The sequence below is a fragment of the Parasteatoda tepidariorum genome, chromosome 2, assembly GCF_982258835.1.
Source record: "Parasteatoda tepidariorum strain Cologne lab strain chromosome 2, Ptep-v5.0, whole genome shotgun sequence".
In the NCBI taxonomy this organism is placed as follows: Eukaryota; Metazoa; Arthropoda; class Arachnida; order Araneae; family Theridiidae; genus Parasteatoda; species Parasteatoda tepidariorum.
The window spans coordinates 118,354,050-118,370,836 of NC_141756.1; the positions used below are offsets into that span (position 1 = coordinate 118,354,050).

At 27.0% G+C, this 16,787-nt stretch overlaps 1 long non-coding RNA gene across 2 annotated transcripts; it reads left to right on the plus strand.

Annotated features, from left to right (window-relative positions):
* Positions 1–1,123: 1,123 nt before the first annotated feature.
* Positions 1,124–16,360, plus strand: LOC147816109 (uncharacterized). 2 transcript variants are annotated; one of them, XR_015431768.1, is made up of 5 exons: positions 1,124–1,743; positions 3,304–3,493; positions 6,634–6,752; positions 9,382–9,554; positions 14,679–16,360. It is a non-coding gene; the product is annotated as an uncharacterized LOC147816109 (long non-coding RNA). The 2 variants fall into 2 exon arrangements; XR_015431767.1 differs by lacking the exon at positions 14,679–16,360 and having other exon boundaries at positions 1,128–1,743; positions 9,382–10,903.
* Positions 16,361–16,787: the final 427 nt, after the last annotated feature.

Below are 16,787 nucleotides of genomic sequence, written 5' to 3' on the forward strand. Positions count from 1 at the left end.
AATTTTCAAACTCTGCCTGAAAATAGAGTTTTATATTCCAAACAATCGTACCAAAGGCTATTTTTATACATTAATTAGGGGGCACATGGAGGGCCAAAATAGAGTTTTTCAATTAACCGGAAGGAAGTTTTTTAAGCTATATATTCGTGGAAGCATCGTGTGAGTCGTGGCGTGGTTGTTACCGCTATGGGCAAAGAAGTTTGTAGACGCGGTGGTCAGGGTTTCGGTCCAGGTCACGGATTAATTTTTAATTTTTTTTTCTATTTACCTTATTTTATTTCTTGAAATTTACTTTTCGATATTTCAACGTGAATAAAGTGTTTTCAACGTGAATTTTTTTTTCTATGTCCCTTATTTTATTTTTTGAAATTTATTTTTCGATATTTCAACGTGAATAAAGTGTTATATAGATAAAAATAATTATTTTCCTTCGGAAAGTGGGATTAATAGCTGAAAAAGGGATAAATTTCGTCTCCGGAGCTACGCACACCACTCACTCCACAACTCCCTTTAATATTAACTTATAATTTTCAAACTCTGCCAGAAAATAGAGTTTTATATACCAAACAATCGTACCAAAGGGGATTTTTATACACTAATTAGGGGGCACATAAAGGCCCAAAATAGAGTTTGTCAATTAACCGGAAGGAAGTTTTTTTAAGCTATATATTCGTGGAAGCATCATGTGAGTCGTGGTGTGGTTGTTACCGCTATAGGAAAAGAAGTTCTTAAATCTATATATATATTAATAGGCTAGCAATATTTTGTCTCGCTAAAAACTCCCAAACTACGCAACAGAATTAAACAAGTAAGGTGTCGTTTTAAAGGTATTGTTATGTAGATGTGCAATAAGGTCTTAAATTATGAAAATTTTCTTTAATTAATTAATAAAATTAATAATTTAGTTTCAACCAATGAGAATTCAGCAAATCCTTTTTCGGGTGGTTCGCATAAGCATTGTTTCCGCAAGCATCGTTTGATTTAAAGCATTTTTGAATTTATATATTGATAAACAAAAATAAGAGTGGATAAAAAAAATGGAACTGAATTTCTTAAAAAAAAGAGTTCAATATCTTTAGTTCCTTTGATAAATTTTTAGTTTCATGATAAATTTTTTGTTTCGTTACAATAGAATGGCAATGGCATCGTACGAATATTCAAACCAAAACAAACGTGCGAATATTCAAACCAAAACAAACTTTCAACAAACAATTATTTTGATTTGAGATTTAAAATGATATCTTAGTTATTTAGTTCTATTTTTATTTATTTAGTGCCTGCTGCCTTAATAAAATGCCTGCTATCAGGCGTCGAAATATCTCTGGCAGACGTCAGAGAAATGAATGGCGGAATTCTAAACGGGAAAGCATTTCTCCCCGAAGGGAATCGCCACCTCTACAAATTCGAGATTTTTACTAATCTGCATTGACTGTTCATGACGATTGTGACCCCTTTACTATTGGATCTATGACTTTTATTTGTAACTTTTGTCATGCTAAGCATTTTATGTTAGAGAAGACAGGAAGTAGCAATAAACAAATCCTCATAAAATGACGCTTACCCAAAACATGCGAACCTTGCAAAGTTAATGGGATTGTATTAAATTTCTAAATAAAATTGGCAATGGTACATTTGGTGATCTTATTGAGATATATTCTTTGCTACAGCTCCAAATTTCTCAGCTACATGAAGAAAAGATAATCAAATTGTGAAGGGGGCAGAGAAGTGTATAAATTTCATTAAGTAATTGATTTCAATATCTGGCATTTTTATTTTAAAATTTAAATTTGTAAAAATGTTTTTATAAGATTGCGAAGCAATATGCAATGGAACTGCGAAGCAGTTCTGGGGGTTGGCGAGCAGGGGGCGGAGCCCCCTAGTTTGTTCTTAATAGTCGTTCTGTCTGTACACAACGTAAATCACTCTGTAATTTTTGCAATCTATTATTAACCTTTGCACCTTTAATAAGCGAAACTAATTTTGTGTCATGTCATCGTTTATTTATCATGAACGAGGATTAAGGGTCTGGATTGACCCAGGGACCTCTCTACTCCAAGGCTAAGCTAGCCACCGTTACTTCTGTACATCTGTCTTTATTTCCAGGCAGATATATTAATTTTATTTTTGTAAATACAGTAGAATATCACATCCGTTATTTTAAATAAAGTGTTTTTATTTACAATTTTATGTATTTACAATTAGTATTTCTCAGTTACTGCTGCCATAATGAAACAATTCATGAAATCTTTAAATTAAAAAGCACTCTTTTTATTGCTTAACTATTATAGTATTGACCATTTTATTTCAGTAACAAATTGACTTTTTGTTATTGGATGAAGTTAGTTCATAAGCTTAACTTTGCAAATCTACTATTTGAAATGTCTGTTGTTTCTTGTGTTTTATTTACTTTCCTATATACTACTATGATCAGTGGTGGTCTAAATTGAGTTTTAAAACTGTTTACATTTTCAAATATAATAAAATGTTTTTATTTTCCGGTAATTTTACAACACTCAAATTTAAAGAATACTTTTTTATAGTTTAGCTACATAGAATTAACCATTTAATTTGAATAACAAGTAAGCTTTCTGTTAGTTGCTTTGGTTTCACATTGCAAATCTGCAATTTGTAATTTTTGTTACTTCTTTTGTTTTTTATTCTTTCTATCTACTAATTTGCTGACCCTTGGCCTAAATTAAATTTTAATATAGCTTGCATTGTGAAATATATTAAAATGCAATAGGTATTTCATGATTTAATTTTAAGGTTAATTATTCTTGAGCTCAGTTTAACCATTTATTATACTAGTAAATATTTTATGCATTTCTATATTGATTTTCTTAAAAGATATAAAATGTAATAATTTTCATTTTTAAATTTTTCTAAAATGTAGGTGTAATATCAGTAGTATATTATATTTAAAATTTCGTTTAAGTATTCATACTTAACATTATATGATTATAAAAATTTCTATGCTATTAGTAGTTGTGAATTAAATTTGTGATTTGGAGTTGTGTACCTGTTATATTTAGTTGTATTAAATAAAATTAATTATATTTTAATAATTCTTTAGATCATAATTTTTTTAAAAAAAAGTCTTTATATTGTTTATGTAAAATATTAAAGGATTACAGCTGTTTTAAGCCGTTAAATTTATTTTTCTTGCTTATTGTATTTTAGTTATCACATATTTGAAAAAGATTTATTATAGCTTGAAAATCTTTATTACAATCTATATTATCAATTAGATTGTAATTATAAGATGCTTTAAAAAAAGTTGTTTTAATTTTGATATTTCTCTAGGAAAAAGTGTTACTCGGAAGAAGAAAAAAACATATATTCTTGGGCAATGGGAAGATTTCCCTATCATGATCTGTAGCTGAATAATCTCCAAATATTTGCAACTTCCGGGCAGTGGTTTACAAGGTACTGGACACATTACAGACGAGGACCAACTTGAAGGATATATATCTCATGACCTCCAATCAAGCTTGTATATCTTTTTTTCTTTAAATTGAGATTTTAAAATCTATTAAATCAGTGTTTTCATCTCAGAAAAAAAATGGGTGAGAATTTCTCACCCTTTCTCAAAAACAGGGTGAGATTTCAAAAAGTTAAGTGAGATTTCAAAAATTAAAAAAAAAAAAAAAAAAAAAAAACGCAAAGAGACTTGAAAAGAAAAATAATTTCTTTAATTATGATGCATTTTTAACATCTTCTTATTTTTAAAGCATTGAATATTTTTGCTGCATAATCATATGGAAAATGCTCTACATCTACTTTTTCATCAGCTATTCTCATTAGGTTGCTCAAATGCGTATTTGTTTCGTTTTGATCGCTTCTACCCACATTTGTTTCATTTTCATTTGTCCGTTTCGGAGTAGAAGATATTGGCTTCACAAGGTATTTGTCCATCTTACATTAACGAGCAAAAACTTTTAACGTCTTACATGAAGAAACCTTACCTACGGTAAACACGTGGTTGCAGAGAAATGCGTTCTGAAAGAGGTTCCGTGGTTCGGAAGGATGGTGTTCTGTTGTTCTTAAAGGTTCTCAACAATACTGGTAAATAGGGAAGCTAGATAATGGGGCAGATGTTGAAAATAATAAAAGATCCAGGAAGAAAAGTGAAACGGATTTTATTCTAAATGGCGCAAAAGAGAAATTTTTTTCAAAATGCGAGAAATTCGCGAATTTTGAAATTTTTTTATAGAATGCGCGAATTTCTCGCGGAAATCATTTTTTAATGTGAGAATACAAAAAAATATGCGAGATTCTCGCGTTCTCGCGCTGTAGTGAAAACACTGATTAAATGCATTGGCAATTGCAGTTTGCACGACAGGTTCTTGTGATATGGAAAAATTCCTGGAGAGATTTCATTTACTATCCAGGGTTTTAGTTTTTGCATCAAAAGCTGGTTTTGACACGACATGTCAAAAACCTGTCGAAAAGTATAATAAACTGTTTGTCGAAATGTGGCAAAAACTTATAAAAACCAGTGACATGTTTCTTTTTTGTCATTAAAGATATTTTATTAAACATCCATCTACATAATTATTTCAATCATGCATAATATTTGCATTTTAATTACTAATATAATTATTATTCATATTATACATCATATATTAAAAATGTATCTAAAATAATTTATTTGCTTTCTTAATGACTAATGTATTATTTATATTTTAAGGTTATTATGTTTGATATATTATAACTGTTAAGTTTACATTACAGATAATTACTATTTTTCTAATTGTTGAGTTGGTAGTTGTTATTCGTCTGAATATTGATGGTACAATTTAGACAGATTTCTTAGCTTTCTTAAAACTAAAGTTGTCACTAATAATTGTATAATCTTAACCTGCATATTTTTTTTTAATTCGCATTATTTGTTTTTCATGCTTATGTGTGCAGCTTGAAAAAAATAATCAGACCACCCAATATGATTTTTGATCTAATGATCAGATCTTCACATTCTCTGACTCAGTCCTCATGGTTTGAAAGGGTGATCTCAAATATGGCAATTAATTAGTGCAGATGACATTTTAAGGTACAAAATCAGATGGATTAACGTATTCTGAAGAATTAGGATTTCTGACCCACAATCGTGGAAAAGGTCCCAATAGTTTGGTCAGGAGAGTAGTCCAAAATTTGTACCCCTTGATGTTAAGTTTTATATTTCGAATATTTAGTCATATCTGAAGAACTTTTTAGTCGAATTGAAAATGTTTTGCCCACAATTATTAAGTTTGTTTATCCAATGATAATTCGATGCAAAAAATAACTTGCATATTTTATTTAGCAATAATAATCTAAAAAATTTTATACTGTAATGTGCACAATTATATTTATTTTTACGGAATAATTTTGCTATGTAATCATTATATCATTTACTCGTATAAATCGATTAATTTTTTTCAATCAATCGGTTAAAGTGCTTTATCAAGTTGATAACAATATTTAGTACAGTTATTAAAATAAATTTCCCAATACTCCGGTGATTTCACTAGCTTTGATGAAACTGCAGATCTTTAGAAGCCTGTAATTCTAAATTTCTGTTTTTTTTTTTTTTTTTTTTGCTCTATTTGAAATTATTTAAGTATCTCTATTTTAAGAATCTGCATAAAATGTAAAAATTTGAAAAACTGTGATTTGCAACTAATTCCGTAATAGTTCAACTAAGAATTTTAACAAGAAGCACTTTGCTAAGCATAAGATAAAACTAAATCTGTCCATTGCTTGAATGCAAAATAATTTAAAAATGAGTGCATAATATTTGGTAGCTTCAGCATAACTTAATATGAAAATATTGTATTCACACAAATTTAATCAAATAGATTATTTTCAATAAATTTTAGTTATCATATAGGTAATTCGAATGAAATATACTACTAATAAACTGCAATAGATTTGAAGTGAAAATTAAAAATTTGACTGTAGCAACTGTTACATCTGTTAAACTCTGACTTATTTTATTAGATCTGTGGGGAGGAAACAAAATTTACTTCTATTTTTTTTTTTATTTCATAACTTTATTTATTATACTTTGTATATTTCAGTGACTGCACTTTGTGCTGAAAAAAAAAATCATAATTTTTTTCAATTTCTATATATTTTTTTAGTAGTAAATTAGATAAATTGCAATTTTGCAAATTCTTAGTCATAATTATTCAACATTTATTATTGATAATCAATCATCCTCTTCACCAAAACTTATGATTTTTGACAGTGATTGTCGAAACTAAAAGGGGGGTTAATGTCAGAACAATTGAACATCATAGTTGATCACTTGTTATTTTCTATGTTTATTTATTTATAATTACTTCACATTCATATTAGCTAATAAGTATTTTCTTACCTAAAATTTTAGGTTTCTGATATGAGTGTTAAAACTGTGGTTAAATCTGGATAAAACAGTCAATTGTCTAATTCGTGCCAACTTTGACTTTAGCGTTTTCTCCACTGTGAATAAACCTTGTCCTCTTTGCTTCAATTTTGATTTTTTTCCCCAGGCATGAAAATTTACTTCATTTCAATGAAGTAAGTTGTCATGTCTTTAGTCGAAAACATTGTTATATACTTTTCTATGGATGTTTAGTTGAAATTTTAGAACATTTTTCTATTCTCTTTCAGAGCATATTCTCAGTTAAATAGTTTGAAATTACTTTTTTTAAAGTGCACTGGATGATGAACAGAGGTTCTGTATCTATTTATCCTTGTGGTATAGGTGGACAAGAGGGTACAAAAGCAAGGTATGTTTCAGTTAGCTAGGTGCAAGAAATTTAATTATTTAATTTAATTTTTATGTGTTAAAAAAAAGTTGGAGGTCTACATTTTTCATCAAAAATATTTGTTTATGCAGGTGTAATTATTTCTTATTTTTTTGCTGTTTACTTGTATTTTGTGGCTTTTTCTTTTAAACATAATATTTACTTTGTGAGAGGGAGATATAATAATTTATATTTATTAAACATTTCTATATTTAAAATTTTTGTTTTTCTTTTAAATTGTAGTTTTTGACTAAGTATGGTAAAATAATAAGCATTTCATTCAAATTATTTGTTGAAGAAAGTATTTTATTTAAAGCCTGTTTATTTTTATAGATTAGTTTTTAGTTTTCACATACAATTTATTTAATGTTTCTTTTGCTTTTGTTACATTGCTTCAGCTAAAAAAATTTTAAATCTTTACAAAAATTAACGATCAATTTAATAATTTATGCTCACCATTTTTAAGTTTTTATAATATTTTTCTCAATGTTTTCTGTCCATTAAGTAAATAATTCTATTGTGTATTAAGTGCAAAATTTGCATGAAATACGAAATATTTTCAAGTCAAAATCTACCATATTTTTTTTTTTTTTAAACTCTTAATTATTAAAGATTGTTACTAAATGAAGATTATTATGGTCTTTGGTGTAATATGTTCATAACATTTCAGTTTTATAGCTGATTTCTTTTATAGCCAGGCAAGAGATTCATCTGACTTGTCCCTGGACAAAATTTCAAACTTTTTAAACTTTAGAAAAAAGTTCCTGAATAAAAAATAAAAAAATCTTTAGTGTCTATTTTTCTTAATATTTCTGCATTATTTTGTTTTACTTTACTATGTTATCCTATTTAATCATGATAATCTTTGGTTTGTTAGACTGTTAATGTGCACAAATTATAACTTTAAATAAGTATGTAAATTTTGAAAATGAGTTTTGCATACTTTTTTTAAATTATTTTTTCACGAGTTGATATGTGTATTTTAGCTTTTTTATTCTTTTCTCACTCTTATAACAAGCCTAGGTAGTGACTATAATAAGCTATCTGATTGGAGGAAATAGTCATCCCTGGGTCGGGGAAGCCTGTTTCCGATGCTTCAGACTTTTCTGTTATCTAGTAGAACTTAGTCAGGCATAAATTATAGTATTATAAGTTTTTAAAGTCACACCAAACAATAAAAATTTAGTAGACCAATGGGAGTACTATTCTTTTAGTGTACCGAGATCTTAATATGGTTGATAAACTTGAAGGGGAAAAATAAAACTTTATGTTTGCATAATTTATGTTATGGTACACAGGCTATGAGATAAGAGACAGCTGCATAGAATAAAAAAGAGTAATCGGGACACATATAATAATGAAACTTCCCTAGAATTTATTTTCAATAATAAATATTATTAAAAAAATTGCATTAAAAGCTCTCTGTTTTTAGATAAATGCAGTTTTCATTGACTTCTATCAACATAAAAATTAAAACCATACACATCAATATCATTACACTGCAATGCATCTTATACATAAAAGGGAACTTAACTTTTTTTTTGTTGACAAATACATTGTCCAAAATAGTAAATATCATGTAAAGTAATTTTTATCAGCAACATTAAGAATAATTATTCTAAACATTAAGTATGCTTTTACCATTGTTATAATATAAGCTATGTAAAATGATTTTTCCTCACTATCCTGTTCCTCGCTATCCAAAAGATTTAAAAAACTTACTCCATAATGATTTAGGAGTACTGTTTATTAAAATTTAGTAAAAAAAAAAAACTATAACATTTGTAAATAAATTCAACATACTGAGTAAAATGTTGAGATTAGATAATAAGAAAAACTGTGAAATTAACAAAATATACTAAAAATTAATTATCTAAAAATTCCTAAATAAAGTACATTCTCAAAGCCCAAAAGATATTTCTTTTAGCTGATAGACAAATCTTGCTGTCAGTCCACAGAAAGCATGTAAATTTTAAATTTAAACATTTCAATTTTAAATGCTTCATCTCATGGAAAAGGGGGGTGGGTGGAGAAACCTTCCAAGTGTAGCCACTTTCCAGAAAAATTTAAAAGCTGGTAGCAATTGTCATCCAAAAATATTTGTAAATTTATGTTACAGCTGACAAATTGTATTCCTGAAATTTCCCTAAAATTAAAGCCTTTGAAACTTACAATAACCTCATTAAGTAATTGGCATCTCTTTTAAAAATTTTCCAGACTGTGGCCACCCTGCAACGCGCGAAAGAACTTATTTATTTCTATAATATTCGCTACCGAAACCTTCAGCTTAGAATAATAAAATTAGAATTTTTTTTAACACATGGAATTCAATATAAAAAAAACTTTTTCATTATTATTTTGCTAATTCCTAACATTTCGACAAATTTGGCACCCATGCATATGGGTGACATTTATAGAACATTTTACGAAGATTGTTGCCATATTGGCATAAACCTTATAAATTTTAATCAAGTTCGTTGCAGTATTTAGTTCTTATGATGCCGATCTATTTAATCAATCCAAAAAGTTAGAAATTTCAAAATGTTGATAGTTTCCCACAACATATATTTATTTTATTATATATTTTATTAATAATATATTTTATTTTTAGGATTAAATGGGCCTTAATAGACTTCATCCTAATGGCTGTGATAACGTTGAGGCTTCATAACTATTGTTTTGCATAGCTGCAAATGCACTGAGAGTCCCGCAGTGAACTGACTAATCATCAAGATCCCAATAAAACACTGAAGTCAAGCATCACTGGCTGCGGTCAGTGTGCGGGTGAGTAATCTCTTTGATCAGCGTGCAAAGGGACCGAGAGTGTGCTGTATCGGTCCTCGTTAAACTGTTTTAAGCAAAGTGATTGACTTCGCATGTCATCAGGCTACCGAAGCAGAGGTCATCCCCTCTCCAGAGGATGAAAAATGGTGATGGCTTGTCTTCGGATCATCCTCTGCTATGTTTCCCAGATTGTCGCTAATAGCCCATAGTTCAGATCTAGTGGGACGTAAACCAACAACAACTGAGACTCAGATGTTCTGTATTTTAAAAAATTTAATTTAGAACTACCTATGTATAATCATTTGTGTGGATCGACTCTTTGTCGCTTTGTTTTCGCTCTCACTTTTGTGTCATTAATTTATGTAAATGCCATCTTTAATGTAAATTTAACTTCCTACGTTTGCTTTAAAATTAAGTTATTTTAAATGACCTCGGCACATAGTGATTTATTATTTCTTATTTAGCTACCTCTGAGTGTAAATTTTTTTTTACCCTTAAGTTTATATTTTATTAATTTCCCATATATATTTTATTTACCTGTCTGCAGTAAATTTTCATTTCAAGATCATTTAAAAAAAAGATCATTTAAAAAAAAAAAAAAATTCTGTTTTCAGTTGTTTAATAGCAATTTGTTTTGTTCATTAGTATATTTCCCGTAATTTCTTTCATGAATCATAGTTTGTCCGTTTAAAACAAGGTCAGAACCAAAAAAACATTTTTTTTTTTGAAAAAGATAAAGCCTGGTTTTCTTATAATTTTTTTTTTTTTTTAATAAACATCTTTTTAAATAAATTTTCTGCTATTTATGTGAATGTTTTCAGTTTGAATATTGAAAAATGAAATAGAAATTCTCACATTTGTTACAATTTTGAGTTTAATTGATAATTGGAATTCACCTACTTGAAATAGACATAAATCTGCAATTTTTAATTGTTTATGTAAAATTAATTTTGTCCCCCCCCCCCGAAAAAAAGCCTATGTAAAAGAAATTAATGCAATCAATTTTTAGATAAAATCATAACTCTTAAAATGTTTAAAATAAAATAGATTTTTAGTTATTTCCTGTTATGTTAGTTTTTTTGTATTAGTTAAATTGTGTGAATTAAAGACTGAAAGAATTAAAGTTTTTCAAACTTTATTTTTACAAACTTGTAAAAGATACATTTTTGCTGCAGTCAAACGTATAAACAGGAATGAATTACTTTTCTAAATTTTATTTTAACAGTTTAATTTCAGAATTATTTTTTATTATTTAGGTGAACAAATTTGTATTGTATTTATGCAGTATGCTTATATTTATTATTATAATATTTAAAAATGCTATTTTTATGCTTTATTTAAAAAAAAAAGTTTGAGAAATTTTTTAAAAATATTTTTTAAAAATTTAAGCCCATTTAAAAATTTGAGCCCATTTATCAATTTTATTCTTTTCATCATTTTAATTACATTATTTAGTTGAAATATTACATTGTCTTGTTTCTCTCATGATGCTGCATTTTAAAATTGCATTGATTTTACATTTTCTCGATCACATTAATTCGAAGCAACCAGGTTCTATAATTTTTATTTGACCTATATCAGTTCATAAAAGCATGTCTAAGCAATAACAAAAATTATCTAAAGACGAATGTTATAACTATAAACTTATGCTCACAGTAATTTGGTTGATATGTTTTATTAGTATTCATTATACATACAAAATGTTTTGTTGCTTAATAATTTAAAAAATATGCCGCGACAAATTTCTTTTAAAAAAATAAATAACCAAGATGATAGACATAATAAAATGAAAATCTTAAAATTAATAAATATTCATATTTTTCTTTACAACAAAAGATGTATAGTCATTCATAGATTCAGTTAAATTTTGAGAACTATGGGTCTCTAAGACTTAGAAAGTTTGCTGTTAAAGAAAATCGTTACATATGTTTGAGAAATCAAGGCTGATTAAGATTGGTCAAACACCTGCATCTAGGAAAAACTGTGTGATGCTGAAAATTATTCTAATTTTCTCGTTAAGCTATTTAATTAAATAGCTTAATTAATTAAATATTTAAAGTTTTGTCTACCATCTCAGATAAAAATATTTTAGTGGATCTGTTGATAACCATTTCTTTTTAAAAACTAATTCCAATTTCTCAACATTACTTTTGTTGAAGAAAAAAAATAGTTACCTCAAAAGTCCTTGAAAATCATTAAATAGGGAGTTAAGGTTACTGAAATTTTTCGCGACTGGTATACAGGGTTTAAAAAGCTATTTTTTTCTTCATAAAAACCCAAAAACCAGGTGTTTTTTTAATTTTTTTATATTTTAAACGAAAGGTTAAATAGTATTTTATATCTAAATGTTATCTTAGTAATGTGTGAATATGTATATATATTGTGACGAATTTTAATATAAAGGAGAATGAAATATTCATGAAAATGTATTTTTTTAAATAAGAAATATTTCATAACTGATTGATGAAAAGAAATAAAATTGATAAATGTGTTACATAAATATATACACACGTATTATAGTAAAGGTGGTGTCACAGTGATGTGTGACGTTTTTTTTTTCTAATTGTTTAATTTTTTTAATTGTTTAATTTAACCACCCCAAAGCCATTTTTTTTGCAATTTTTTTTCTGATTTTATCATTTTCATTGGATATATTTCTTTTTGCGATGCCTAAATGTATTTTTATATTAATATATGACGGACCACCCATCCCATTCACGTGGCAAACTGATATTGTTGTGAGATGATGAACTGTTAAAAATAAAAAAAATTGTGAGCGAGTAGAGCGTTGTATCTCCTTTTGATTATAATCACTTCAGAATGTCCGACGGTAGACCTGTCTCCAGGATGTAAATAATTTGTGGTGAGTAACATTCTCATATTTTTTCCTTTTTTTGACCAGTGTTTATTTGCACAAATGTAGAATTTCATAGTTGTTATTCAGTCGTCCCCTAACTTTATTTTGACCACGAGCCCTTGCTGTTGGGTTAAATTCACGTGGCACTTAAGCAATTGTCCTCCCACTATTTTCGATCACTTTTGGCCTTTCCTTTACATCAATTTATGATGCTCAAAATTTATCATCAAAATTTATTATTTAATTAATATTTCATTTTTTTAATTATCTTAAACTTTATCGACTGAATACCAGCTATCAAAATTTACAACCCAATTCTCTGTAATATACTTTAATCACTTAATTTACTACGGTATTTTATTTTTTAATTTATAATTACTTTAAATTTCGGTACAATGAGTAATAAAATAATAATTTTTCATTGGTACAGGTGGGTTTTAGTTTTGACGTTAGAAAAACAAAGAGCTGTTTACTTTTGTGTCATTTATTTTAACATAATTGAGCTTTAAATATGACAATGTTCTTATTGACATATTGCAAAATTATGAAACATTTACTTAAAAAATATTTTAAAATAATGAATGTAAGCATAAAATTCAAATTTGTTTATCTAAGTAACAGAAAACAAATATGAAATTGAACTGAAAAAATAAAATTTAGAAAAGCACCTTATTCTTGTTTATACTTTTGTTACAACAAGAATTACTTTTGAATTAGTTATGGTCTCATTTATTTTAAGCATTTTTACAAAATCACATGTTTTTATTTTAAATTTGCTTACAATACTTTATTTCACATTGGTATTTTTGTGAAAACTCAAATTCTACCTAAACATTTGAAAATTGCAGTTTTGTGTTTATTTAAAATAACGGAATTTAATTCAAAATTTCCAAAAAGGTGAGAAAACCATCTTGTCACTTTGCAATATTTAAACAAATAAAAAAATCATTATAAATACAGGAAAATTTATTTATTAAAAAGATTCTTTTAAAAAAATATTCTGACTTTCTTTTTTTTTTACTCTTTTAAATCATTTGGTTTAAAACGGCATTGTTTTAAACCAGCTAAGTCTGCTAAAGAGGTGATTGTGCTCCAGAAAAATACCGGATTTTTCGCTAACAACACTCCTGAAGTTGGTGGAAATCCTAGGTCCAGAAGCTTCAAGAAATCATCGATCATGTGTAAAAATTCTTGTCCATTTTATTTAAAAATATTAGAACTAGAATTTATACTTGGCGTCTTTCATTTGTAAATATTTTTTCTGGCAGAATAATAAATGTGATTAGAGATAAAAGTAAACTTATACACAATTATTCATTTAAATTATGCTGTAAATAATTTATTTAGAATTTAATGTTTTGAAAATATAAATGATTTAACTTTATAAAGACATTAATTTTTTGAAATGTGTCATTAATGATTTTAATAAGAAATTTTCAGGATTTTTGAGTTGGGATCACAATCACCCCTGAATAGTTCAACAATACATCGGAATAAAAATCCAGATAAAAAAAATATATTTAGGAAGAGAAATGAGACAAATGATTGTTACAGTGATCAATCGTTTTATGGATGAAATGTGATAATTTTCATTTCTAAACATATGAATGTTGAACATTGTTTGATTGACATAGTCTTTTGACATTTGCTTAAAAACTTATATAATAGTTGGTATCTAACGTCTAAAATTAAATTAAGGAAATGAAAATAAAATACAGGGTCGCCACTCCACGGGGAGAATAGGGGAAACCTGGAAAATAAAGGGAATTAAAAAATCAACTAAATTAACAGGGAAAATGCAAGGAATATTTATTTCTTATTTTCTTTTTTTACAAAATGTTGTCCTCTTTAAGTGCAATCTGTGGGGTATTTTAATATAGTTCAGTTATACTTTACTATTTTATTTGCTGTATTTTTATTTTTTTTATGTATGTTAAACTGTTCCTTATTTAAGTTTTTCTAGCAATTAAAGCTAGTATTAGTTATCCTGATATAGCATACAAATTTGTGCAGTAAATGTGTGTTTCCTCTTAGTATATTGTGTATAATATATACAGGGAAAACGCAGGGAGCTTTTTTTTTCTTCCCAGATTTGAGTAGCAACCCTGTAATAAATCTATAAAAAAATTTTTTTGCTCTATGATTTATTCTTAATTATTTCTTTTAAATTAAATTTAGTAATTTTAAACTATATTTGTGAACAAAATGTCATTCTTTTTCTCGTGTCTTTAAGTAGATATCTCATTTTATCAATTTTTGGCATCTAGCTGAACAAGTCAAAAGGGGGCGAGCAGTGACAGCTTAACAAATAAAGTCTTGGCCATATACTCAACTGATGTTATTTCTTGACAAGATTGGATGCAAAAAAAATGAGTATGTTTATTTTAATTATCTCATAAATTAGTTGTAGTATTTTAGTTTACAATTTTTTAATATAGTCTTGAACAAAATCCCTGAATTAAATTACACTTGTTTCAGATTGGATAAATTAGAATAGTTATGAGTGTAAATTAAATAATTTGGTTTCAAAGCTCAAAAGATTTTGAAATTTTTTTTGAGGTTTTACAGTTGTGTACTGTTAATTATATTTAATAACTGTTAGGCAATTATCTTTGGTGTTCATTTAGTTTTGACTTCTAATTGATCTTGCTTTTTTGAATAGCAAATGGGGAAAAAATGTTCACAAGTTCAAAAACTTTTTCAATTTATGATCAATACAGAAACAGGTTTAAGTTCATGGTATCTGCACACCAGGAAAGTCTTGAATCTTGGTATTGAACAAAATTTGTCATGAAATGTCTTGATTTTAACTATTTATTTTTAAAAAATCATGGATTCAGGGCGCCCAAAAGTCTCTCTTTTTAAAATAGAATTTACCCCCTCACACACACAAAATTTCATGATGTACCGAATATCTGAATTTGTAACAAAATCCCCACTCACAGTCATATTTTATTAAAATATAAAATGTTTTTATTGCGTTCTTTAAGAATTATGGTGTTCTTTATAAAAATGAAAGATAAAACATCATTTCTAGAGCGAATTATCTTTTAAACTTCTGTAATTTCAGAATTTTTGTTATTATTTTTATTTTATTTTATCAATTTAAAATTCTAGCTGAAGCAAGCCAGTCATTGGCCATTTTTTTATTCCGAAAAGAGAACAGAAATATCAGGAGTACTTCTTTAATCTCCGATACACAAGAAAAGCATCTTTAAAATATATTTCTGCAGTAAAAAAGAGGAGAAACAAATTGCTTTTGTATTTTTTTTCAGCTATTTTATTGCTTCAACTTTTTCTTTACTCTGTTTTTTAAATTTAAAATAAATATGAAGATGCAGAGTATGAATTTTCGTTATACCTATCATTTCAATTAATGTTATAATGCTTTTTTAAATTTATTGTTGTGCTTTTGTCTGAGAAAATAGTAGCTTCGTTAAGTCATGGAATATTCTTGGAATTAGTCATGGAAAGTCATGAATTTGAAAATTTAAAATGTAGTAGATACCCTGTAAGTTGCAGCTTATTAAACAAAATAATTCATGAAACAAAGATTTTTTTCTGTTTGGAAAGTTATGATGTCCAATATTTCTGTGATGGACAATCAAATATCTAAGTAGGCCAGGCCCACCGTAGCCCTTTGAATAAATGTACATGTTAAAATTCCTGTTTGTGTGTAAATAAGAGCAATAATTTACACTTATTATGATTTTTATCTTATTCATTAATTTATCCTTACTATATTCTCCATAAAACATTTCTTAGTTAAAACTTTATTGATCTTTCTTTTTTTTTTCTTTTATGATAATATCTCAAAATGGGCTAATACGAAATGCTATTTAATAAAGTGATGAAATTAAAACAAAATAGAAATTTCGCAAACTTATATGAAAATGACTTAAAGAATTGTGATAATATCAATCTAAAGCTCAAAATATATTTTTATAAATCAGAAAATTAAAAATGATACACCATTAGTATGAAAAAAAGTAAAAAGTTTTAAAATATCTTTTTGTAATTTTTTATAAAAATATAAATTTTAGATAATTTTTTATTTCTGTACATTTTTGTATTTCCAACAAAGTTTATTTCAATAGTTGTATTGAAGTTTGTATGATATGGAAGAAATATATATTATGATTTTTTTTTCTTTATTAATGTTTTCTTCATTGGGATTTTTTTTTGTTTTGTTTTTTGCATGAAATAAAAAATTACATAACTCCGATGCATAGATGAGTTTCTGTTAACTGTAAAAACAGTTACATTTTAGAACTATAATTGATTTGAAAGAGTGAAACGTTTTGAATAAGATTCAGTTTGTGTTTTTTCTAATCATATATTTTTTTAAATGTAAATAATTATTAAGATCTATCAAA